Here is a 25,396-nt window from a genome sequence, read left to right as displayed (position 1 = left end):
GGAGTGAGTCGTATGGTTCTGTGTCTTTTAGTTCTTTCTTTTTATTTTAATTATTTTTATTTTTTATACTTTTATTGCTTTGCTTCTTGTTTTTAATATTTTAAAATATATTTTACTAATTTATTTCTTATTTGATCTTTTAGTTTTGGATTAAATTAAATTTATTGTATTGTATTTTTACTTTTTATTTTACTAGTCTGTGCAGCACTTTGGAAACTCTGTTTATAAAATAAAATATAAATAAAATATAAAATAAATAAATAAATAAAATGGATTGGATTAAACTTGTGTCATAAAATACACAGTGTTTTTAACCTGACAGCGGGCACGATCGCGCATCAGTCACTGAATGTGTTTTGTTTTTCTTCGTCTGCTTACTGGTGATATAAAGTCAGTTAGCAAACTGCATGGTACTGTGTCTTTTAGTTATTTCTTTTTATTTTAATTGGTTTTATTTTTTATACTTTTATTGATTTGCTTCTTGTTTTTAATATTTTAATATCTTATTTGATCTTTAGTTTTAGTTTTAGATTAAATTCTTTTTGTACCTTTATTTATTGTATTTTATTTTGACTTTTTATTTTACTAGTCTGTGCGGCACTTTGGAAACTGTTTATAAAATGTGCTATATAAATAAAGTGGATTGGATTAAACTTGTTTCATAACCTGACAGTGGGCACGATCGTGCATCAGTCACTGACCGTGTTTTGTTTTTCTTTTGAGAACACCCTATGCTGCTGTGCATCCACAGAGGTGGGGGGGGGGGGGGGGGGGGATTATAGTGTACAGCTGGAGGAGTACGTCGCCAGTGTACTCAATGTATTGCATTACTTTGGAGAACACAACAGTCCAGTTCAAGCAAAGCGGTTTCTTAGAAAGCCTGTAGCGGACATGATTTGAACTCCTAAGTGGGAAGAACATAATGACAACATACCTAATGAGGTAGCTATTCAGGGTAATGAGCAGAGATTGCTGCGGCATTAATCAGATGGAAGTTTAATTGTCCAGTCAACTTGAAGAAACAGGAGATAGAATAATGACAATAACAAAGACAAATTGGACTGTCAAGTGTTATCACCAACAACAAGGTCAGAGGCGTACGGCTAAAGGCTCCATCGCTCTTCCTAGAGGTTGGCTTATTAAGGTCATCCTTGTCTTCACGACGTAAACATAAATAATTACACAGCGGTACTGCTCAAATAGCACTTTTTCATACTCATTGTAGTTTTATTATACTGCAAAAGGGGAAACCATGTTTATAATTATGTTCTTTATCGTGTCACACATGGATCTAACTGCATTAGGGGACAGCTTCTTTCAGAAAGTACCATTTTTTTTATTAGTACCTTAATGTCAGGCTTTCATCTCGGATGATGTTACCAAGGCAATGCCATGACAACCATAACAATCCTCCCAGCATTGTCCTGTTGAAAATACCCAGCCAAGCACACACAGGCTGGGTGCCTTCAGAGAGAGGAACATCTCCACATCGCCAGCCATCAAAGCCAAGGAGTGTCGTATCCCTCCACTCTAACTACTTTAAGGAGGTCTACCTGCACCAAATTTAGCATGTATTTTTCCAAAAGCAGAAATATTAATATATATATATTAATATATATTATTAAATCCTACCCCTCCATCTGGTACTTTTACGATCAGTAACTGTTACATTTGTTCACTTCCTGCTTTCCTAATATAGTTCAAGTTTCTTTATTTTTATGATTTTAATTTTAATTTTAATTTTAATTTTAATTTTAATTTTAATTTTAATTTTAATTTTAATTTTAATTTAAATTTAAATTTAAATTTAAATTTAAATTTAAATTTAAATTTAAATTTAAATTTAAATTTAAATTTTAATTTTAATTTTAATTTTAATTTTAATTTTAATTTTAATTTTAATTTTAATTTTAATTTTTTTGGTCACATATACCGAAGTACAAGGTTATATGACCATACAATGACATAATGGGTACCACAGTAAACACATAAATAGCTGCTCCTCCTCCATAGCCCCTTTACCCCAAGGTGTTCCCCAAGGATCGGTGCTTGGTCCTCTTCTCTTCATCCTCTACATCCTTCCACTTGGCAATATCATCCGTCGACATGGCCTCAATTTCCACAGCTACGCCGATGATATTCAACTATACATTTCCACCACCTCCATCAACTCCAATATCCACTCCACCTTCACCAATTGCTTAACTGATATCAAAACTTGGATGGAACAAAATTTTCTTCTTCTTATTATTATTATTATTATTAATATTATTATTATTATTATTGTAGTAAGTGTCAATATAGTGATATATATAGCACATCATGACTGGTTCAAGACTCTTCATCCTTGTATTTAGCAAACATCAACTGCTTGTATTGTTTCTTGAATTGGCTCATCGTTGTGCATTGTTTGAGGGTCTTACTCAATCCATTCCATAGTTTGATTCCACATACTGAAATGCTATGGCTTTTTTAATGTAGTCCTAGCACATGGAGAAGCGGCTTCTTCGACGGTCTCGTGAAGGAAAAACCCAGCAACCTATGCGTACTACAGTTAGCGAGGTTGTACTGCTAGCACTCACGACATTGTTTACCTACTGAGGATGCAGCAACAGGAGCAACTGGGGTGGGCATTTTCAACATGATCATGTAGTACGAAGGATCGAACCCGCACCTTGGGAGGCGACCACTCTTTCCACCTGATCCATGTCGCCCGTCAAGTCACTTTTCTTCAGAGAACATCAAAGTCAAGCTTTGAAGGTTTTTAGGCAGGAAGGTTCGGAGGGGGAGGAGTGAGCCATGTTTTAAAAAAAAAATAGACATTTGTATGGCCGCCTAAAAAGATGCAATAAATCATGTCAGCCAGCATTATGACTTTATGCAGCTATATTTTTCCCCTTATTTACATTATGTACGTTATATATACCAGTCGGCCCATGTTGTCTCAGTACTGTTGCCATGTTTAGGATCTTAATTTGCCTCACACAACTTTGTGTGCATGAAGCACAATTTGATCCTGTTTTTGGCCCAACCAATGCAATGTTGAGTTGTCTGGAAATACTGTGTAATTAAAGGCTGTAATTAGTTCTTGCAGGGATGACATGCTGAGGGATGAAAGGAGGCCATTGTGGGCGTGTGGGGAGATATCACAGCTTTTAAGAGCAAAACATGAAAGAAAAAAAAACATGAAGACAAGTCATATGAATTGCATAAATATCTATTAATTATAATACTGAAAGATTTATTTTGGTAGAAAAAGTCATATATGAGGCCGATATATTTATTCGCTTTTCTTTTCTGCCAAGATGGGACTCCCATCAATACGTTGAAGGAATTACAGGAAGGGTGACCTTCATGGCAAATCAAAATGCTCCCTTTCTTCGTCTGGATAATAATGCATGATAGCATCACGCCTGCAGCACTGTACAGTATGCGATATGTTGACAATGATATGATTGAGTGCAGCAATCGTTGATGCACCATAATGTTTTCCATAGCAGGACGATATTAACATTCCGTATTGCAGGATTTTAAAAGGAGCTTGTGTGTAACACAGAAGGGGAAATGACCTTCTACCATGTAAAACACATATAGATCATTTTATGTTGTTTAGAATATTAACTATATATTATTTACTAACGGCTGCACGGTGTACAAGTGGTTAGCGTGCCTCTGTACTCCTGTGCAGAGTTAATCCTCCCAAAAACATGCTAGGTTAATTGCCAGCATGGCAGCGACCCTCATGAGGATAAGCGGTGTAGAAAATAAATTTTGTGATATTAATTTGATGTCGGGCTGCACGGGGGTCGCGTGGTTTGCGCGCAGACCTCACAGCTAGGAGACTCGGTCAGGTTGTTTTCTTGAAATATCTTTGTAATAACAATTTTTTTAATCATTTCATATTCCAGGTATTCCTAAAAAAACATGTTTTTGATATCATGCCGTTCACATTTTTAAGTTACCTTTTATACATTTTAAGAATTTTTTGTTTTTGTGTTACTACCCCAACCTTCCATAAGTGGGTCAAAAATGACTCGGTCAGGTTTTTTTCTTGAAATATCTTTGTAATGAAATTTTTTTTATCGTTTCATATTCCAGGTATTCCTCAAAAACATGTTTTTGGTATCATGCCATTCACATTTTTAACTTACTTTTTATACATTTAAAAAAAAAATTGTTTTTGTGTTACTACCCCAACCTTCCATAGGTGGGTCCAAAATGACCGGTCAGGTTGTTTTCTTGAAATATCTTCGTAATGAAAATTGTTATCGGTATTCCTCAAAAAACATGTTTTTGATATCATGCCATTCACATTTTTAACTTACCTTTTATACATTTTAAGATTTTTTTGTTTTTGTGTTACTACCCCAACCTTCCATAAGTGGGTCAAAAATGACCTGCATGCATTTTCTATGGAATTCAATAGGAACCTTTGATTCCTATCAACTTATCAACTCCTAAATATAAAACTAAATATCATACAAGTGATTATTCCTAACCAAAATGGCAAAATTGGCATAAAAACGCATTGATTCTAGTATGGGTCATTTTTGACCCACTTATGGAAGAGCCTCCGTATAATGTATTGCGTTTTATACATAACACATAAATATATAGCAGTATATTACCCCCGTCTCCTGAGATGTGTGACTCAAATAGGAAAAAACTACATTAAAAAAATGTCCCCTTTTCTCCGTCGAGGCTGACTCATCAGCTCGTAGCTGGGGAGCAAAAACTGTCAGTGAGATTTCAAACGAGCGTGGGGAACTTGGGATGTGTTACAAACGGTGTGATCACACTCATTGTCTATCTGCAGAGCATACTCTCCCTTAATGTCTTGAGAGGACATATTCAAACTTGCTTATGCTTGTAAAAACGCATGTATGTATTTGGCACAATAAAGTGCGGGAATTAGCTGCCTGCTGCTTTTAAGTACTAACTTTCAACATGGAGCAGCAGTCCGCCACCCACTCAACAACTTTGATCAGATACAATATACTGTATACATTGGACGCCATTCTAGACTATAAACAGGCTGTTTATTTCTTCATATGAAGGTCGACTGTTTTCTTTCTCACTTTAAAATATGTGAGGTGTTTACATAAGTAAGCTAAGTACAAGCAGTGATAAGACATGTTGGTACTGAAGTACATGACACAGCACAGCAGTATTCTTTACATGGTCACATTATGTCAAATGGTAGAGTGAATTGTGAATGTGTACTTTTAGTAGGTAATGGTTATGGTAATGGTAATGGTAATGGTTTTATTTCATTTGAACATGCATCAGATTACAATTGAGTGCATCCCATAATCAGTTCACAGTTCCACATGTCCAAAAGGAGTAGGAAGAAGCAAAGCTTATTAAATCCTACCCCTCCATCTGGTACTTTTACAATCAGTAACTGTTACATTTGTTCACTTCCTGCTTTCCATAATACAGTTTAAGTTTTTTTTTATGTTTTTTTTGTTTTTTTTAATAATGTACCTCGTACCGAAGTACAATGACATAGGTACCATAGTAAGTGTCAATATAGTGATATATATAGCACATCATGACACATTCAAGACTCCATCTGATACTGTTACTGATACTTACTTATACTAATTTGTTCACTTCCTGCTTTCCTAATATAATTTTTATTTTTATTTTTATTTTTATTTTTATTTTTATTTTTATTTTTATTTTTATTTTTATTTTTATTTTTATTTTTATTTTTATTTTTATTTTTATTTTTATTTTTATTTTTATGCCCTGCAATTGGCTGGCGACCAATGGAAAGCTGATAAATTCCAGAAGCCTCCCCTTCTCTCTTCGATTGCCGTTGTTCACTCGCAACACAATTCTGGTTTTAAGCCCTAAATATGCCTCACACGCTTATTAAATGTATTTAATATATGAAATGTAGATCTACTCTACAATGATAAATGATAATAATTCACATAGATGCAAGTTTTGAGGCTTTTGCATCACACAGACTACTGAACAAAGTCCAAAATCTCAATGCTTGACAAAGACATGAACATATAAAAATGTATAATAAATTTTTTTAAGTATAATATAAAAAAACATATATATGTAAAAATAATAATATATAAAAAAAGAATTATTACCAACGTATGGTGAATACCCAAGAAAACAAAACCTCGTCATTGAAAACATGCCTGTCCAAAATGCTAAATTTTGTTCATCACTTGTTTCAGTCTGATCTGACCCATTTTTATCCACTTAAGATTCATTTAGTAAAAACTAGAGAGAAAGATAGAGAGTCATAACTTGACAGATGTAAAGGGAGGAAAAGAGACTGGAGCATCTGTCAGCTTAGCTCCCTGTGGAAGAATGTTTGTTCCCGCAAGCTGCTCACTTTAAAACTGGGGGCCAATTACAGTTAATGGCAAAATGAAGCATATGCCAAGATCACATTGCTGTCCATTCCCTCCGACACGAACCAACCCAGGGGCGAGAGCAAAGTGGAAATGAATTAATTTACAGACCATGTGACCCCCTCCAAATATGGTTTACCTGCACAACATGGGTCACATGATACAATTTCCATTTCAGGCACAAAATCCGATCCAGGTCATCCTGGATCCTGCACAGGATATGCAGTATAATGGATGAACCACAGTAGCCAACATCCAGCATTACAGTGTAATATTCACATTTCGTGGCGCATGGCGCACCCCACACAGTGGTAATTTGGTCCAGCGCACCACTGTGCGCAGCAAATTTTGTAATTTGGTCGTGGAGGGAATTTTCAGCTTGGCGCGGTGACATAAATTAAATTAAATTAAATTAAATTAAATTAAATTAAATTAAATTAAATTAAATTAAATTAAATTAAATTAAATTAAATTAAATTAAATTAAATAATGTACCGAAGTAGGAGGTGATATGACATAATGACATAATGGGGAAGTGTCAATATAGTGATATATATAGCACATCATGACTGGTTCAAGACTCTTCATGGCGCACCCCACGCAGTAGTAATTTGGTCCAGCGCACCACTGTGCGCAGCAAATTTCGTAATTTGGGCGTGGAGGGAATTTTCAGCTTGGCGCAGTGACAATTTCATAACCAAACAGCACGCTAGAAATGAAAAACTGAAAGCTCACCAGCTCCGACCTGGTCTATTCTTGGCGCAGGCGAAGCGCAGTGGTAAATTAGCTTACAGGTACACAGTGTACACACCAATGATAAGGAGATCCCATCTGAAATGTTTTCCATGCGGCACAGTGGAGGTGGCGCATTCTGATCTATGCTGGGGTGCTATTTCTTCAGTGGAAAAATTGAGGTTCAGGTTGTGCAGGGGTGTCAAACGGTGGTTATGTGCAGATGTTGCTTCCCTCCCTGACTAAAAGCCCTTATCTGTGTGGCAGCCATTTGCTTTTTCAACAGGATAACGCTGCAGTTCCCGCCTGACAAGGACGTCTTCCAGAGTTTTTGGACCATCCCGAATGTTCCTGTGGTGTAAAACCAACTGAGAACATTTGGTGATGGATGGCAAGGCTGGTTTGGTTTACAATAGATTTTTTTTTTGTCTTCTTTTTGCAATTTGAAGAGCTACTATTTTGATGATGTGAGCACTTGAAGTGCTAATCTGGTCCACAAGACCTTCAAAATGTTGATTTATGAAACACTCGAAGTCACTAATGGAGGGGCACCTTCATGTTGTTATGAAGCAAATGACTTTCAGTGTCAAGTGCTGAGATGAGCTATTAAACACGTTACCTGGCTAACGTGACTGTCAGAAATAAGCTAATAACACTGGGGAACACTCAAAATGTTGCATTTAAAGTAAGACTTGTTTTTAGTCAATTCAAGTGTGCTGAGTTCAAATCTGAAGTTAGTTTTTTTCTGCAAGCTACAGATTTTATGCAATCTTTAATTTTTTATTAAAAATGGAAAAAAATCGAGCATTATTATAGGATATTGCAATGTCAGCCACAAATCAGTATATTTAACAAGGCAAAAGAAACAGAACATTAAAATGTGATTTTAGATTAAAGTACACCATTGTTAGAAGTGCCATATGTTTTTCTGGAAGCGTTTCTCAGAAAACAGTCTTTATCGCAACGTGAGATAAGCATAATTTACAACGTTCTTCAGATAAGAGTCAATCACAGCTAATAACGCTTATCACTTTCTGTCAGTACAGTATTTTAGTCAGGCAGGAATTTGCGTTTGTAACTTTTGCGTTTGTACACATCTGGGCAATCTCGTTTAATACTCCAGCAGTAGTCGGCCATCATACTTTTGTCCCAGCGACCTTGGTAGCGTTCTTCCATGATCTTTAGGTCTTGGTGGAACCATTCTCCTTGTTCGTCACTCACAGCCCCCAGGTTTTCAGGGAACTGGTCAAGGTGGCTGTTCAAGAAATGAAGCTTGATGCTCATGTTGCACCTGAGAGCACGAAAAGCGAGGAGCATTCTGTTCACAAGTTCATTGTAGTTCTCTGCCTTGTTGTTTCCAAGGAAGTTCTAAGTGACTGCCACAAAGGATAACCATGCTGCCCTCTCCAAGGCGGTCATCTTGGCAACAAACTGATCATCACGAATGAGGGTTCGAATCAAACACACCTGCTTTGATCTTCTCGAACGACAACCCTGGTATAGCTTTGATTATGTGTTGGAAACATTAACCTTCGGTATCCAGTGCCTTGACAAATTGTTTCATCAAACCTAGTTTGATGTGCAGAGGAGGAAAGATGATCCTATCTCTGTCAACAATTGGGTTATGTGTGATATTTGGCATGCCTGCTTCAAGGGTTTCACGAACAGGCCAGTCCTTCTGGACCCAGTGTCTGTCTCGTGCTCGACTGTCCCACATGCAGAGGAAACATGGAAACTTGGTGAAACCTTTCTGTTGACCAAGAAGGAAGTTTACCATTTTCAAGTCTACACAAATGATCCAGTTGTGCTCACGATATTTTAAGAATTCCATGACCATTCTGATGTCATCATAGTCTTCCCGCAGATGAACTGAATGACCAACAGGCACTGCCCCGTAAACATTGCCATTATGCAAAAGAACACACTTGAGACTGCGTTTAGAACTGTCTATAAAGAGCCGCCATTCAGTTGGATCATAGTGAGGAACACCCAGTTCTTTGAGAAGACCTGGGATATCATGGCATAAACAAACTGTCTGTCTTCAGAAAAGAAGGTCACAAAAAGCTGGTCGCGCTTTCTGTAATATGACACTTTAACAGTGTGATCAACAAGATTTTTGCCTTGTAATCTTGATGCCAAAAGCTCAGCTGCTTTCTTTGAAAGACCTAAATCCCGAACTAAGTCATTCAGTTCAGTTTGGTGAAGAGGCTTGGGGACTGGGGGAGATTCAGTCTCTGAAGAACATTCCTCGGATTGTTCCCACCTAGTTTCTGGCAATTCATTGTCACAACTGTCTTCCTCGTTCGTATCATGTCCAATGTCTTTATCGTTTAATGAAGGCAAACCTTTGAAAACTGGAACAGGAATGGAATCTATGTATATAATCTCAAAACGCATAGATTTGGGTTACGTAAGTTCATATATTTAGACTATTTCATCTATCTCAAATTGCATGAAAACTAGAGCTTATGGACAAAAACTAATTTCAGATTTGAAATCAGCGCCTAAAAATCATTCAGAATCAGTTAAAAAATCCAATGCAACAGAAAGTTGAAAAAATATTGTTCCCCAGTGTAATCTATAGTTAGATAGACTGAACACAAATTGGGGTCCAAAAATGTGACCTTTGTGAGGAAGTTCTAAATGAAATTCATGCAGTAATTGAACCAGTTTTAGAAATGATAGAAGGGAGTCACTGGTTGGCGGTTTATTTATGGTACAGTTTATTTTGGGTGTTTGCTATAATAATTCCTGTGATAAACAAAGGAACCTTTTCGGTCAAATGCCCCTGAAGTCATCTGTTGGCATTTGAAAAATCATCAGCATGTCATGCCAGAACCCAGCGTACCCTCATGGGAGCTCAATTTAGACCAGCATCAAAGGATTAACTCTGCACAGTTTGCTGTAATTTGTTTTTGCGGCATTTATTTTCCAAAGGACGCACCTCAGTAAGGGGGGGGGGGTTCACTTCCTGCTTTCCATAATACGGTTTGTCGTTTTTTTCAATTAAAAAATTTTAAAATTTAATTTTTACTACTATTTTTATTTATTTTTTTTTATTTGTACTCCAGTTTCATCCCACATTCTAAAAAACATGCTATGTTAATTGGTAATGGTAATGGTAATGGTTTTATTTCATTTGAACATGCATCAGATTACAATTGAGTGCATCCCATAATCAGTTCACAGTTCCACATGTCCAAAAGGAGTAGGAAGAAGCAAAGCTTATTAAATCCTACCCCTCCATCTGGTACTTTTACAATCAGTAACTGTTACATTTGTTCACTTCCTGCTTTCCTAATAGAGTGTAAGGATGGTTTTTAATTTTTTTATTTTTTAAATTTTTAAATTTTTAAATTTTAAATTTTTAAATTTTTAAATTTTTAAATTTTTAAATTTTTAAATTTTTAAATTTTTAAATTTTTAAATTTTTTAATTTTTTAATTTTATTAAAAATTAAATTTATTATTTTTAAAAAAAATGGGGCTCCTATAATTGTGGACAGACTACCAACTGTCATACTGTCATTCCTAAGTATCAGCTGTCCACAGAGAGGTTAAAAGCGTGTAAACATTTCAAATTGCCGCCGACAACGGAACAATTGCAAAGCTGAGCTATGTGAGGAGCTGTGACCAACAGCTATAATGAGGTTGACCTCCGACTGTGTCATTTTGTATTCACAGGATCAATGCTCATAAGCAACCATGAAAACACAGTTTAGAGTGCAAATACCCAAGGTGATGGCTTCAATCAGGGGTCTCAAACACACGGCCCGCGGGCCAAATGTGGCCCGCAGGACACTAGTTTGAGGCCCCCGTCTTGATATGAAATTTTAATGTTAGTGCGGCCCGCGCAAGTTTGATATGGATGCTGTATGGTATCATGTACCCAGAAAAAATTATTACGTTTGATTAATGTTCATGTTAAAAGTTAAATAACTGTTAATAGTTATCCTCCCTATCCATGTGGAAGTGGTAAGTTTTTGGCTATTTAAGTTTAAAGGAAATAACTTGGAGGATACCGTTTAGGTCGCTAGCTCTCTAGTTTGCGAGTTAGCATGTGTCTCAAGACCCTGCAGTTGCGCAATATGTTGTAAATAAAAAGAGTATAAATGTGACTATAGTCGTGTTTTGTCATGTCTAAAGGGCTCTAATAATGTTTTGTTCATTTTAATCTGAAAAAAATAATTTGTCTACCCACCAACTATATGTGGTTTCTTAATTTTTAATTATTTGCTGTTTTATTATTATTATATTATTTATTACTGATTGATTGATTTTCTTTATTCTTGATTTGTTTATTTATTTTTCATCTTATTTTGTGTAGAAAAATAAAAATGAAGATTTTTGAGAACGGTGGAATGTTTTATCAGAGTTTTTCTTGTAGAAAATTGGAACCAAAGCAAAGTTTATTCATTTTTCTGTTTTTAATAAATGCATTTTTTAAAGGCCCAGCCTCGTCAAGACCCTAGCTCCAGTGGCCCCCAAGTAAATTGAGTGTGAGACCCCTGGCTTGAATCTATTTTTGTACCTCTTCAAGTGAGAGTTTCTAATCACCTAATGACCTGATTTTTTTTTTTTTTTAACCGATCAACCGAACATGCATGTTTTTGGACTGTATATAAACTCCACACCAAAACCAGTTTTGAACCCAGAGCTACTTATTTCCATTCCGAAAAATGAATTACAAACAGAGCCGGCTGTAGAATGACCAACCAATGTACTTAACATATAAGTTCAACTGGTCAAAAACATCATTACTGATGTTTATTCAGCTCTCTTTTTATCCTCCTTTTCCGAAATGAGCCCAGACTGCAAGAATAGGAGTCATTCAAGGTGTGTGCGTTGAGGGTGGAATTGAGGGCAAGGCAGGTATTTGCAACGGACGATGCAGGTAGCCGCACATACCCTCGCAGGTATATCCGTCACCGCTGAATTTGGTCAAATTATGCACATGAGCCGTGAAATAAGCAATCTGCAGGGTATCTTGGGAAGCTTCCAAAAAAATGCTCTCTGCCTTCAAGGATGGTATTCAATTTTAAAGTAAAAGCAAAATCAGGACTTGATACCCTGGTCAATAGCGTGTGATGGCACATATATAACGAACAACTATCAAGAGATGCACTGTTGCTTGTACATTAGGAGAATATGAGTTTTAACCTTCCTCTTGTGTTAGATTTCCGGTATCATCTCTTATGTTAAGGGGTCAGTTTTGACGCATGTATTAAATCAGTTATAAAATACACTAAAAACAATAAATTACCATCAAATTTCTCATCTCTTGGTTACCTTCTTAGGCTTCCTCATTCATGAAAATATTGGTTTTAATAGTTTTGGTGTGGGCATGTAGGCCTTTTTTTTGTCACTATACCCCACGATTTCAATTACCAAAAATGGTCAAATGAACCTCAAAAGAATCATATTAATAAATTGAAGGTTATTTTGTTACCTGGCTATTACTGACAGCTATAGAACATATCTCTTAAACTAAAGTATTAATCACTGAAGAAACATCTATGGCAGGGGTCTAAAAACTCAATTTACCTGGGGGCTGGAGCTAGAGTCTTGGCAAGGCTAGGCCACATCAGGTTTTCCAAAAAAAACAAACAAAAAAAACAACGCATTTATTAAAAACAGAAAAATATACAAACTTTTTCAGTGCTTTGGTTCCGATTTTCTACAAGAAAAGCTCTGATAAAACATTCCACTGTTCTCAAATATCTTAATTTTTATTTTTCTGCACAAAATAAGATGAAAAATAAATAAAAATAAAGAAGAATAAAGAAAATCAATCAATCAGTAATAAATAAATAAATATAATAATAATAATAAAACGGCAAATAATAAAAACTTAAGAAACCACATATAGTTGGTGGGTAGACAAATTATTTTTTTCAGATTAAAATGAACAAAGCATTATTAGAGCCCTGTAGACATGACAAAACACGACTATAGTCACATTTATACTCTTTTTATTTACAACATATTGCGCAACTGCAGGGTCTTGAGACACATGCTAACTCGCAAACTAGAGAGCTAGCGACCTAAACGGTAGCCTCCAAGTTATTTCCTTTCAACTTAAATAGCCAAAAACTTACCACTTCCACACGGATAGGGAGGAAACTAGTGTCAAACTAGTGTCCTGCGGGCCGCGTGTTTGACACCCCTGATCTATGGTGTTCGGGTGAATTTTGACCTATATATATTAATGTCAAGAAAAGGTAAAAAAAAAGTGATGTTTTCATCAACAGAACTTTAGTATAAAGTGAAATGAAAAAGCAGAACAGGTCCAGATCTTGGTTCACTGTACTTCTTGCCATTCTTTCCATGATCCAAATTGTAAAAGTGAAATCAGCCATCAGTCAAATGAGTGAATTCACCTCACATGTAAACTGGACCTTGTTTTTCTGCTATTATACTGGAAAAGCGGTCCAAAATGAGAATCCCCTGAAGCTTCCATGATGAGAAGAGGAGCTGGTTGTCATTGTGTTGGCTAATTGTACACTTGTGATTTCAGTTGTGGCTCAAAATATTGCTTTATAGTCATATTATTATAACCGGGTCGAAACTGACCCTAACAATACAGTGGTCATAATTTCAACCACACCATTTTAAAATGTAGTAAAAATTGTTTTTTTGTTGAAATAGAGTTTCCTGACAAAGTCAAAAATATTGCTTTATAGTCATATTATTATAACCGGGTCGAAACCGACAATACAGTGGTCATAATTTCAACCAAACTATTTTAAAATGTAGTAAAAATTATTTTTTTGTTTTTATTTTGTTAAAATAGAGTTTCCTAACAAAGTCAAAAAGCCTTGATGCAATAAACAAATGTTATGTGGTTCTTTTTATGCAGTAAAATGTAAAACAAGTCGGTGCCAACCCAACACAAGAAGAGGGTTAAACACTTTTAAAAAAATACTAGAACATTTCCAACAAAGAGGAGATGATGGTGTCACCGCACGACATTTCATGACGATGGTCATGATCTGTAGGGAGATAGGACCATTACTTGGCGAGTGCAGAAAGGGAGGGGGGGGGGGAATAAAAGGCAAATTTAATCGCCTTTTACAGCATGGTGAGTCACTCTCGCAACATTTGTTGTTGTCTCAATTCCTGTGTGGGGTGGCAAATCAACTGGGAGCCAGAAAACACCATTTCATTTTGACCTTCTACTAAAAAGCACTTTTTGTTTTGTCGTTTCCTCTGGAGCACTCACGCAGGCAGACACACAGGAAAAAAAAAATACATACTGCTCTCTCTCTTCCCGCTCAGAAAAAAAAGTCTGAACAAAGGACAATAAAAATATTATATTTCCTTTGATGAATGACTAATGTGACGTTTATTATTCTCCGCGGCTGCATGCTAATATTTGCCGGACGCTTGAGGTTCAGACAGGTAGACTAAAAATAAACACTTCAAATGGATCTAATTTAGGACTCAACGAAAGAGGGGACACATAAAGTATGATTAGCACCAAATTCAAAAGGTGTCTGTCATTTGCAGCACTCGAACGCGCAGTCAATGTCCATCACAAAGTACTGATTACCTGATAGTCATCACAGTGTCTGGAAACGGGTAACATTTTAGAAATGCTCTCTTTCCTTTTTTTCCTTTGACACCATTTGCATAATAATTCAACCACATATAGTATTGGGGGGGGGGGTCATAAGTCAACCTCTGCTCTTGACCTGTGTACCAGGCAAGGTGACTTATCTCTTATCTCAATGAGGAGTGGCTCTAGTGATCTATTGCGTTGTTCATTCACCATATCAGTTTAATTAAATGTCATCGATTCCACACAACAGCCACGTTTACATGGACCCAAATATTCCAATTCCATTCGGGGTTATTTGCTCAAACGGAAAGAATCTAACCTTTGTATACACCTCATTCCGAAAAAAAAAGTGCCAATCCGAATGAATATATAATGGGATTCACAGGGATGGAATATTCCTTTACCCCAATCCGATTGGGGTATATTGTACCCGCTCAGACTGCGTTCTTCTTCGTGGTGTTTTTCTTCTTCTGTTGTTTATTGGCGGTTGGCAAGCAGCTTTGGTGTGCATTAGCGCCATCTGTGGAACAGAATCTAAACCCTTCTATACGCCATTCACAAGTCCAGTTTTATTTAAAAAAATTATATGGTTTTAAATTATTATTATTATTATTATTATTATTATTATTATTATTATTATTATTATTATTATTATTATTATTATTATTATTATTATTATTATTATTATTAACAATCATTATCTACGTTATTAATTATTATTAATAATAACAATAATTAATATTTATTAATTAATTATTAAAATTGGTATCTATAGTATTAATTATTATTAATTATTATTATTTTAATATTTTTTAAATTATAAAATATTATAAATAAAATAAATTACAATATTATACTTTATCTTTTCCTGTTCCTGGGTGCGTTCTTTCAGCGAATGCTGAGATATGACGTAACATGCAGCTCCAGACGTTCTTCGATTTAAAAAAATGGAGGCGAGCAATCGGCACTGGACTGCTGCGGAAAGTTTGTTTTTGATTAAAACGAAATTTCAAGACTGGACGAAGGAAAAACTGGGAATACGGGGTTATTCCAACAAGTGGAAGAAAAACTCCAGTTTACTGGGCATGCCCCATTGACTATTCTGGTTGATTATAGCAGCGCATGTAGACACGTGATTGGAATATTCCTTTCCATGTATACCATTGCTTTCGGAAAGGTCATTCGGAAAGAGAAAAACTCCTCATGTAAACGTGGCTTATGATGCACAACAGACTGAAGACATTTGAGCATCACAGCCTGTTGAGTTGCTTCTTCCAGACACTCTCCGATGTTTTGGAAGACACAGTTTCACACAGCTATACACAAACCCCAAAAGTAAAGATGTCATGCAACAAGTAGCATTAATGTAGCAGGGCCTTAAATGTCAAAAAATACCAAAAGTACAGCAATCCTGGATCGAAGGGAAAGACAAAGTCATAGTTTACAGAGATTGAGTACACACTGGACCACAAAATGCAATTCAAATTGAGTTGAGGTTGGAGGGCATTTGAAATGAAGTCCTCAAAGGCCCCTGCTTAGGAAATGAAATTGCTATGGCTTTGGCCTCCCCCCCGTGCCCCCCCCCCCCCCCCCCCTCCACACGGTTCCTCCACAGTGCATATTAATGAGCAGCAGCAGCACATGGTGAAGCAATGAGCTGAAGGATTCATGCAGGGACACAAGACTAATCATCCATCTAAGTTCCATCCATCCACTAATTAAAGTCTACACACTCACAGTCATTCATTTTGGACTATTCCATTAGAAAACATAAAACAGATTAAAAAAAAAAAGGTTCATAGCAGGGCTTTAGAATTGATTACTTGGTTATTGTGTGTGTCAAAGCGGGGCAATTATCATATTTATATGAAATTATTGGCTACCTTCTAATTGTCCCCAGTATGTACTGCATTGGGAAGGTAAAAATGGGAACAACGTTGGTGTGACAGTTTTTTTTGTGACTGTGGTTTCTTTCCAAACTACAGAAATCCCTTGTTTTATAACAGTTAATTGATTCCATACCCAACAGTGATTAATGATTTTTGGCAAAGTAGGATTCCTTCTTTATTAATTGAATATTTTATTATTTACAGCTTGGAAAACCTGTTTCTGAACCAGGCCTGCCAAATGATTAAAAAAATGAATCAGATTAATCAGGGTTTAAAAAATATGATTATTAATTGTGATTAATCACGATTAACCAATCAGATTAATCAATCTGCTTAATCACGATAAATCAATCAGATTAATCAATTTTGCCATGATTAGTTAATCATGATTAATCACGATTAATCATGATTAAGCACCACTTCCAACTATGTCTGAAATATGCAAATGTTTGCTGTATTTTAATGAAAAAAAGATTCTTTATTTTGAACATGAAAAACATCCAAAGCACAACAAATCAACCAAAATCAATACAAATAAAAATACCTATGTATATATAAACGTACACATATTCAAAAGGTTCGAACTAGCATTTTAAATCTAGCCTAATAGTTGTAGTTTCGTTAATTTAGCCATTTTCATGCTGGAAAAATGCTTAAATTATGGCAAAAACTACATAAATTATGAACCAAGATGTTGTGACGGACAACTGTATCCTACATCTCATCCTAGTACTTGCCTCGGGTAGTCCGGAGACTCCCAGGTGGCTGGAGGGAAAATAAAAAGAGAGACAAGAAGAAAAGATTTGTGGCACTCGACAGCCCTACTTATTCCCTGCCAGCCTCTGACCCCCTTCTCAAAAAAGCAATTTGAGATCAGCCTAGAGGCCACGACCTTTCCTCATGCAATATATTTGGAAGCGGTCAGTCACAAGGAGACACAGCACACTCCATCTTGGAAGATTAAAAATCCAATTCTAGGTAAAGACTCTTTGTGAGGGAGCCAATGGAGAGTAGAATAAGGTTATTCAGTGTTTCACAATGTAGGAATAAAATGATTCTTCTACAAACTGTTGATCTGGGACATCTCTGAGGATCGCACTAGTGTATCGTGAGATCATAAAAGATGGCTGCTACATTCGCCAAAGCCGTCTTCCGTCCCTCCAAGTATGCTGTATGTTTGCCGTTCCCACATTAGGATGGTGCCACCATCATGCTTCACTGTAAGGAGGGTGTTTGCCAATGGTGCCTCATCCTGACATGATGTTTGGAATTTAGGCCAAGTGTTCATTAGCCACGTTTACATGAGGAATTTTTCTCTTTCCGAAAGCAATGGTATACATGGAAAGGAATATTCCAATGGCGTGTCTACATGCACCTCTAAAATCAACCAGAATAGTGAATGGGGCATGCCCAGTAAAACGTAAACACCAACATCACGTGATACCGACTTCCTGGAGTTTTTCTTTCACTTGTTGGAATAACTCCGTATTGCCAGTTTTTCCTTCGTCCAGTCTTGAAATTTAGTTTTAATCAAAAAAAAACTTTGCTTAGCAGTCCAGTGCCGATTGCTCGCCTCCATTTTTTTTTTAATCGAAGAACGTCTCGAGCTGCGTGTTACGTCATATCTCAGCATTCGCTGAAAGAACGCACCCGGGAACAGGAAGATATAAAGTATAATATTATAATTTATTTTATTTATAATATGTTATCATTTAAAAATTATTAAAATAATAATAATAAAAAGTAATAATTATTTATTATTATTATTATTGTTATTATTATTGTTTTTAGTATTGTTATTATTATTGTTGTTTTTGTTATGTATTATTATAATTATTATTAATGATAATTATTTTTAATAATATTTATTATTTTAATAATTTTTAATTATAAATATTATAAATAAAATGAATAAAAATTATAAATAAATTAAAATAAATTAATAATAATTATTATGAATAATAATAATTATTAATAATAATTATGAATAATAGTATTTAATAACATTTTAATAATATTTAATAAATAATTAATAACTAATAATTAATAATAATTTAGTAATTATTAAAATAATTTAAAACTTAAAACACATCCAGGAACAGGAAAAGATAAAGTTCAATCTTGCTCATATTTTATAATTAAGCTTGGCACATGTTTTATATAGATATATATTTTCTTTTTTAATAAAACTGGACTTGTGAATGGCGTATAGAAGGGTTTAGATTCTGTTCCACAGATGGCGCTAATGCACACCAAAGCTGTTTGCCAACCGCCAATAAACAACAAAAGAAGAAAAACACCACGAAGAAGAACGCAGTCTGACAACTTTCCGTTTGAGCGGGTACAAGATACCTCAATCGGATTGGGGAAAGGAATATTCCACCCCTGTGAATCCCATTATATAGTCATTCGGATTGGCACTTTTCTTTCGGAATGAGGTGTATACAAAGGTTAGACTCTTTCCGTTTGAGCAAATAACCCGAATGGAATTGGACTATTTGGGTCCATGTATACGTGGCTATTGTTGCTTTTGTCCGATTGGTTCACATTGTTTTTCGGTTCAAACTCCAAATGGGCTATCATGCGGCTTCCATCGGATTCACTCCACCATAAAAAGAGGAGCTCACTCATAGAAACACAAAACAAAAAAACACAAATGGAAAGCATGCAAAATGTAAAACAAACGTAGATAAAATCCTAATCAGCAATTGACCGATTAGTAAACAAGGTTGTCGATCAGCACCTGATCCAAGACAATAAATCGTTCGGTGCTACACAGGCCAAGTACGTAGATCTTTTTAAGAAAGAGACTTACCAAAGCTTTTATCGGTGCACGCCCCTCTGTGCGTCAGTAAACAATGAAGAGATTAAAAGGAGAAGGTAATCTGCTGCCTGGTGATGAGCCAGGGGATCCTGGGGCTCCTTGGCTGTCTATGATAAGTCCACAGTCATCCCCAAACACCAGCTGATAGAGTCCAGGCTCATTTGTCTTCGTACTTAGGGATAGTGCCAATTCACAAAAATAGAATTTTCTCAAAAACCTCGACTTCAGTAGTTTTGCACACACGAGCACGTCTGTTAAAAAAGAAAAAGACAAAAAGAGGGAAATGAGGTATGGAAACCAATTACCAAAACAACACTCCATTTACCCTAATGTTCCGTGAACTCATATCCCTGGAGACTTTAAAATATGTTTTTGAGCATTGTGCTGCTGCTGACATTTGGTTGGTGTAGGCAGGGGGAGGGATTTTTTATATATACTGTATGTGTCTATGGTCCATATCGACAATGGATGGTTTTCTTGGTATGACCTCCAAGGCGTAACCCCAGCAACACACACACACATCACAGCATGCTAGGATTAGTCCTCCAGAATGAGGAAGGCTTGATAATGGGAATTGGTCCATTCCTCTTTGATTAAAAAACACTTGCTGTAGCTACTTAAGTGGTCTCTTTATCTTATGGTAATGGTAATGGTAATGGTAATGGTAATGGTAATGGTAATGGTAGTGGTAATGGTAACATGCATCAGATTACAATTGAGTGCATCCCATAATCAGTTCACAGTTCCACATGTCCAAAAGGAGTAGGAAGAAGCAAAGCTTATTAAATCCTACCTCTCCATCTGATACTTTTAATTTGTTCACTTCCTGCTTTCCTAATATAGTTCAAGTTTTTTAATTTTAATTTTAATTTTAATTTTAATTTTAATTTTAATTTTAATTTTAATTTTAATTTTAATTTTAATTTTAATTTTAATTTTAATTTTAATTTTAATTTTAATTTTAATTTTAATTTTAATTTTAATTTTAATTTTAATTTTAATTTTAATTTTTTGGACACGTACCGAAGTACTAGGTGATATGACCATACAATGACATAATGGGTACCATAGTAAACACATAAATAGCTGCTCCTCCTGCACAGCCCCTTTACCCCAAGGTGTTCCCCAAGGTTCAGTGCTTGGTCCTCTTCTCTTTTTCATTTAATTTTTATTTTTATTTTTATTTTTATTTTTATTTTTATTTTTATTTTTATTTTTATTTTTATTTTTATTTTTATTTTTATTTTTATTTTTATTTTTATTTTTATTTTTATTTTTATTTTTATTTTTATTTTTATTTTTATTTTTTTGGACATGTACCGAAGTACGAGCTGATATGACCATACAATGACATAATGGGTACTATAGTAAACACATGAATAGCTGCTCCTCCTCCACAGCCCCTTTACCCCAAGGTGTTCCCCAAAGTTCCGTGCTTGGTCCTCTTCTCTTTTTATTATATTAAAAAAAAATGTAATTTTATTTTTGTCACGTACCGAAGTATTAGGTGATAATGGGTACCATAGTAAGTGTCAATATAGTGATATATATAGCACATCATGACTGGTTCAAGACTCTTCATCCTTGTATTTAGCAAACATCAACTGCTTGTATTGTTTCTTGAATTGGCTCATCGTTGTGCATTGTTTGACTTCCTTACTCAAGGACTTAAACTCTTACAGAGTTGATTCAAGATTTAGGAATCCTTCTCACACATATGAGAGAATAAAAGACACACACAGACTGAGACTAAAAAAAGTTCCATGGGAGCATGGTCATTTTTGTGATAATGCTATGTGTAAACATAAGCAAACTGTTCAAACTAGGCGTCATGCTTTTCAGCCAATAAATGACATGCATTACCTTGGCAAATTAGGGCAAATTAAGGCAAGTGTAAACACGGCTGACAGTAATCCATCCAATTAAACAGGAGATACCTTAAGTGACGCCAACATAGAGCAAATAGCAGGTCAATGGTGGCACGGAAATCTGATTCAATTATAGGAAATCAAAGTGGTGTTGCAGCTTTTTTAACAAAGAGAAAAATCCCATCAGAGGTGACTGCTTCAATGTCAGCCTGATCTCACTGTCGCCAACAGGATTACAAGCGGGACACCTCGCCTGCCCGTGTCTTTTCCTCTTGATTTCTCACACACTTCAGTCTTGCCTTCTCTCATTCATCCATCCATCCGCTTTATCACTCTCTTTCCCCTTTCTTTCCCTTCATCATCCACTACGCCCTACTTACCCTTACAGGCCACATCTATTTTCGATGCTGCTTATCCTCATTAGGTCACGTGGGTATGCTGGAGCCTATCCCAGCTGACTTCACAGGTAATTGTGATTTTAGTCCTACAATATTTTGACTTTATTCTCGTCACATCATGAGGTTTTACACAACCTAATTTTCATAAAATTACAACTTTTCATTATTCATTCATTCATTTTCTACCGCTTATCCTCACGTTGGTCTCGGGGGTTGTGCTGGAGCCTATCCCAGCTGTCTTCGGGCGAGAGGCGGGGTACACCCTGGACTGGTGGCCAGCCAATCACAGGTAATTTTAATTTTAGTGCTATAATATTCATTCATTCATTCATTCATTCATTTTCTACCGCTTATCCTCACGAAGGTCACGGGGGTGCTGGAGCCTATCCCAGGCATCTTCGGTTGAGAGGCAAAGTACACCCTGGACTGGTGGCTAGCCAATCGCAGGTAGTTGTGATTTTAGTCCTATAATATTTTGACTTTATTCTCGTCACATCATAACTTTTTCCACAACCTAATTTTCATAAAATTACAACTATTCATTATTTTCAGAGGAAAAGTCAGCATCTCTGCTTTGTTTTGTTTTTCTTTCCGCTAGCACCAATTAACAGTTAATCGAATGCATGCAAAGTATTTTTATGCTCTGCTGAATAAATGAACAAATTTGACTGTCAAAACGGGGGATTATATACCCAAACTCAGACTTTTACAACAAAGTCTCAGAACTTTTCCTGGAGAAGGAAATATTGTATACTTCCTAAACCAGGGGTCTCAAACACGCGGCCCGCGGACACTAGTTTGAGGCCCCCGCCTTGATATGAAAGTTTAATGTTAGTGCAGCCCGCAAGTTTGATATGGATGCTGTATGGTATCATGTACCCAGAAAAAATTATTACGTTTGATTAATGTTCATGTTAAAGGTTAAATAACTGTTAATAGTTATCCTCCCTATCCGTGTGGAAGTGGTAAGTTTTTGGCTATTTAAGTTTAAAGGAAATAACTTGAAGGCTACCGTTTAGGTCGTTAGCTCTCTAGTTTGCGAGTTAGCATGTGTCTCAAGACCCTGCAGTTGCGCAATATGTTGTAAATAAAAAGAGTATAAATGTGACTATAGTCGTGTTTTGTCATGTCTACAGGGCTCTAATAATGCTTTGTTCATTTTAATCTGAAAAAAATAATTTGTCTACCCACCAACTATATGTGGCTTCTTAAGTTTTTATTATTTGCCGTTTTATTATTATTATTATTATATTTATTTATTTATTACTGATTGATTGATTTTCTTTATTCTTGATTTGTTTATTTATTTTTCATCTTGTTTTGTGCAGAAAAATAAAAATTAAGATATTTGAGAACAGTGGAATGTTTTATCAGGGCTTTTATTGTAGAAAATTGGAACCAAAGCACTGAAAAAGTTTGGATATTTTTCTGTTTTTGTTTTTTTTTTTTGGAAAACCTGATGCGGCCCAGCCTTGCCCAGATCCTAGCTCCAGTGGCCCCCAGGTAAATTGAGTTTGAGACCCCTGTCCTAAACAAATAAAAGGTAAGAACACAAATGTTTTTCGATTTTCAAATAAATGAATGGTTCTATGCTGCACAGCGGTCGAGTGGTTAGCGCGCAGACCTCAACAGCTAGGAGACTCAAGTTCAATTCCACCCTCGGCCATCACTGTGTGGAGTTTGCATGTTCTCCTGTCCGTGCATGCATGGGTTTTCTCCGGGTACTCCGGTTTCCTCCCACATTCCAAAAACATGCTAGGTTAATTAGCGACTCCAAATTGTCCATAGGTATGAATGTGAGTGTGAATGGTTGTTTGTCTATATGTGCCCTGTGATTGGCTGGCCACCAGTCCATGGTTTACCTGGACCGTCTCTCGCCCGAAGACAGCTGGGATAGGCTCCAGCACCCCCGCGACCCTTGTGAGGATAAGCGGTCGAAAATGAATGAATGAATGGTTCTAGGAAGTATATGAAAACATTTGTGAATTACCATATTCTGCTTTTTTTTTTAGTTATCTTTTTTTAGTTATGCCGAAACCTGACCCGTCACTGTCATTTTCTATACTGCTTGTCCTCATTAGTGTCACAGGGAAACTGGAGCCCATTAGTAAATGATGATACCCATTGTCAGATAGCGCCATTTTTTTTTTTACATTTCTGTGAACAATGTACGAATCTAAATGATGAAAATTTGGCCATATTCATAAGGTTTGCTGCTGATCCAAATTTAGATTTAGTGCTATTTGTGTTACACACGCTAAAGCTCATTAAAGCAAGCTTCGGCTTGTAGGCTGCTATATTACTTCCTGTTTAGTCCACTGCACACCAGCTCCATGAAGCCCTATCGTTGTCCACTGCATGTCTGGTCGCTTCTGTGGACACTCTGTGGATAATATCCCCAGCGGACACACAGACACACATACAGTATTGACATGCATGCAAAATGTCACTCAAGCACTCTGCACATCCCTGTGGTTGGTGTATGACGGATGGTCCTATGAGGGTCCGTGTCACTTCCATATTTAGCCTCAACACCAGATGGAAGATAGAAGCCAATATTGCTGCAGTCTTGACGTTTTTCTTCAAATTAATGACCTGAAGCATGTCATGTTTTTTTTTCTGATCGGTTCTGAAAGGCAGGACCATATTTTGGAGTGGACTTTGATGATGCAGATTGTTCCAAATTCTATTCATAACTGAGATTTGGGAGGAACATACAATAGCTTGTTATTGGCCTGCTTGGTAATTTTGCTCTATGTAATTACGCTCATGGAGAAACTCGCTTCTTAATGCTTCCTGTAGAGACTGGGATTGGGACTTGGCATTGAAAAAGAGAGAGAAAACAGGGATTTAAAATTTATTATGACGCATTTAATTACTGTGTGTGAATTACTCTATGGATTAAAGCTCAGGTCAGAACTTTTTCCAATGAGGATTCCATTACTGTATGATTGTTGTATGATAGCTTCTTATCTGATCTGAACATTTGACATTTCTTGTTTTTTATATTTATATATATATTTTTTGTGTGGCTCTAAGCCTGAATGCAGTCATCCTTCTTTGATCGCAGTTAATTGGTTAAGTGAATTTCTGCAAAGTAGTATTCCAATATCAATCCATTTTCTATGCTGCTTATCCTCACTAGGGTCACAGAAGTATGCCGAAGCCTATCCCAGCTGACTTCGGGTACATATAGACAAACAATAATTCGCCAAAGTAAGATTCCTTATTTATAAATGGAATTTTTTCAGAGTTAGAGCATAGAAAACCTAATTAAATAACACCCAATAATCACCTTTACACTTGTATTACCAATATAGTTGACATAATAATAGAAAATAAAACATAATATTTACTTACATGCTCACTTTGTTTGTTTTTTTCTTGTGGTGGCTATAGAATACTTCATAAAACATGTTTTTCAATGTTTGTTCCGAATGTAGTATTCTGTTCACCGGGTGTATTGGATGTTTGGGACGGTTGATTGACGATAGGATGGGTAATTGAGTCTGTAGGACATCTGATCAGCCAAACCTGAACTGAAACATTACTGCCTTGCCGCAGTACTAGACCACGGTCTAGTTCTGTAATCGGTAGCGGTTCTGGTTTCAGTGGTTCGTTGGTTCCTTACCCCAAAAACACCCCAGATGGGCCATGTTGGGATTTACACATGTTTCTGACTTGAGATGATGATCAGTGTGCGACGGGCTGGTATCCCGTCAAAATCCTTGTGGTGCCCCCA

The 25,396-nt window shown here is 36.1% G+C and overlaps 1 protein-coding gene across 6 annotated transcripts in view; it reads right to left on the bottom strand.

Annotated features, from left to right (window-relative positions):
• sphkap (SPHK1 interactor, AKAP domain containing) overlaps positions 1-25,396 on the bottom strand; it is a 120,586-nt gene that overhangs the window by 73,582 nt on the left and 21,608 nt on the right. For 4 of the 6 annotated variants that reach the window (XM_058079040.1, XM_058079039.1, XM_058079043.1 and 1 more), the window contains one exon: positions 19,380-19,639. The exons of the other annotated variants lie outside the window; for them this stretch is intronic. The gene's annotated coding sequence lies outside the window, so the exon portion shown is untranslated. The remainder of the gene's footprint in view (positions 1-19,379; positions 19,640-25,396) is intronic. 6 annotated transcript variants of the gene reach the window in all.

Source organism: Doryrhamphus excisus, chromosome 8 (assembly GCF_030265055.1).
Source record: "Doryrhamphus excisus isolate RoL2022-K1 chromosome 8, RoL_Dexc_1.0, whole genome shotgun sequence".
Taxonomy (NCBI): domain Eukaryota; kingdom Metazoa; phylum Chordata; class Actinopteri; order Syngnathiformes; family Syngnathidae; genus Doryrhamphus; species Doryrhamphus excisus.
The sequence above is the reverse complement of the archived record's forward strand: the minus strand, read 5'-3'. Positions and strand labels throughout refer to the sequence as shown.